Source organism: Chinchilla lanigera, unplaced genomic scaffold (assembly GCF_000276665.1).
Source record: "Chinchilla lanigera isolate Chin_1 unplaced genomic scaffold, ChiLan1.0 scaffold00083, whole genome shotgun sequence".
Lineage (NCBI taxonomy): Eukaryota > Metazoa > Chordata > Mammalia > Rodentia > Chinchillidae > Chinchilla > Chinchilla lanigera.
Genome location: NW_004955484.1, coordinates 9,500,369 through 9,503,285, shown reverse-complemented (window position 1 = coordinate 9,503,285; position 2,917 = coordinate 9,500,369).

Below are 2,917 nucleotides of genomic sequence, written 5' to 3'. Positions count from 1 at the left end.
GAGTCTTGGCTCTTTATTGACATAATCTGGTAATTCTGTCCTGGTGTTAGTTACGAGAGTTATTTCTGAACCTTTGATTCTTTTCACTTTACCAAGGCGAGCAACAACAGTGACATCTAGTGGTCACTTCTGCTAAGAAGACATTTTTCTTAAATGTAGAGATTGCAAGGTACAGTATCATAATTTCCCAGTGTATGTAATGATTTTCAAAATCTGGCTTGATTTATCTATCCTGTGAGGGATCATAAGGCAGTGACCTTGGAGAAAGGAAGAATATTTAAATTTTTATATACAAATTTATCCTTCCTTTTTCTTTTTTTGAGGCCCAGGCTAACGTCAAACTCCCAATCTTCCTGCCTTAGCCTCCAGAGTGCTGGTAGTGGAACCTGTCCTAACACACCTGGCCACAAAGTAGTACCATCTTGCAAGCTAGTTGTTTCAGAAATACATGGTTTTATTGTGTTGCCATTTTATCAGATACTCTTAGGATGTGTCCTATAATGTTTCTATACCAGAGAGTTAAGCCTTTTACTTTAGAAGTGCGCCTTAAGCTTGGTCCATCATAATGAGCAAATTTACTAATCCAACACCAGGCTTACTGCAGATGACAGAAATACTTTTAATTGCTAAATTGGCACCATTACAGAAATTCCAACATGATTTATAATCTGAGTGCTAATTTCAAAAATTTGAGTGCAACAGCATGATTTTATTAACTACATCTTTTCTAGAAACAGATATTAGGGTATGCTAGTTCTTAGCTGCTTGGTTAAAAATCTCTGATTTATGCTCCTTGAGGAAATGGGGAGCTTTTCAAGCTGTAAGCCTTAATCTATGCTGCATGCATAACACATAACCCATAAACTTGCAGTGTAAAAAACATATTATCAAGAGTTTCTGTGAATCAGGAATCTGGAAATAGCCAGGCTCAGTAGTTCTGGTTCAGAGGCTTAATGAGGTGTCATCCCAGCCTCGGTCATCTGAAATCTTGAGTGTGGATAAAAAGAATCACTGGGAGGAGGAGGAAGAGATAGGAAGGCCATGCGGAGATAAAGGAGCTGAGCACAGCACTGGGCTGGTGGGGAAGTGCCCGGCCAGCCCCTGCCAGCCTGAACTTCTCCCTATGCCCACATGAGTGAGAGGCTGATGGGGTGCAATCCATGCCAGCACCTAGGACCCCAGAAGACCAGACTCCTATTATCTAAACCCTGCCCAGGCACCCTGTGGCCATGAGCACCTGGTGGGTGAGCTTCCAGGGTTGGGTGGGGAACAGCGCTGCCCCTTGGGCAAGGGATTGGCTGAAAGCTGGAGTGTGTGCAGTGACAGCATGCCTCACCTGGGTCTCTGAGAAAAGGAAGGCTCGGGAGAGAGTGGGTGCCCAGGAAGATGACCATAGGAGTGCTTTAGAGAAAGACTGGTGAGTTGGGTGCTCGAGTTTGGTAGATTTAGCTGACGGTCCATTTGTGGGGAGTAAGATGAGAAGTTTTATTCTGAAGAGATCAACTCGCTCCTTAGTAAGCTGAAGTGGGAGCTGGAAAGAGATTTAAAAGAGAAGGGGGACACACTGCAAGTTCAACTGGCACCTTTTGGCAGATCCTGCTGCACTGCAGGCCCCATTGGGAGTTGAGCACAGATCATCAGATTTAGGACCTGAGACCAGGATGCCCCTCTGACTCCCACCATTAGGGGCTGGGGGGGAGGAGTTGAACTCACTCTGTAACCCAGGTTAGCCTCAAACTTGAAGTGATCCTCCTGCCTCAGCCTCCCAAGTGCTGGGATTACAGGCGTGTACCACTATGCCCAGCAGACTGCCAGTTTTAAGTACAAGAAAAAAAAAAAAAAAAGTAATCCCATCTGGAGGTCTGTAGGCACCAGCAAAATCAAATGTGTCACATAGCCAGTTAAGACCTCTGAAGATGGAGGAGAAATGAGCAGCACTTTTCATGAGTAATAGATGCAAAACCTGAGAGGTCAAATGGTGTTTTTATATTAACACCCTGACGGTAACACTGCTGTTGGAATTCAGCATTTTTTTTTTTTTTTTTTTTTTTTGCAGTACCAAGATTCGAACTCACAACCTTGCACTTGCCAGGCAGGCACTTATGCCACTGAGCTATATCCCCAGCCCCATAATTCAGCATTCTTGAATTTAAAGATACCTGATTTTGCCATGGTTCAAAATTAATCAGACTTCGCGTGGCTCAGCACAGGAAATGGTATCCTAACTCAAAAGATAAAGCATGATTTAATCATGCTCGATTTGCACTATATTTCCCCAAATATCCCCTCTGTGTTTGAGGGTGGTTTTAACCATTTTTGCCATGAGATCCTTAATGAGGTTCACATTTACACAACTCTAAACCAAATTATCTCCTTGAAGACAATTGAATCTTTTTTTAAGAGTAAAAGAAGGATAACAGTAATAGAGGGGGCTTACTGAATTACAGACAAAGTGGTAGGAAATTATCAATGGTTGTTGTTTTACATATTGTTATCTACAAGGTAGTTCCTGAGGAAAACATATAGACAAATAATAGTGAGTTACAGACAAAAGTGGTAGGTTATTATCAATGGTTGTTGTACTATGGTATCTTCAAAATGGTTTCTAAAGAAAATAAATAAAGCTATACATGAGTGACCAATTGAATAATCATTGACTATTCTCAATGGTGGCTGTAGGAAACACATAGTAATAAACACAACCATTTACAAAGTAGTGTAGGAACAATACAAACATTACAGTTATGGATAGATTAGTAGGAAAATATCAATGGCTGCTGTAATACATGGTGGTATCTTCAAAGTGGTTTCTCAGGAAGAGAGAGATACGCAAGAAGAATCTAACAAGTAGTTACAGCCTAAGGGTTGTGAAAAATTGCACATTACCTCCTCACCAGTGACTCCTTTCACTGGGGTG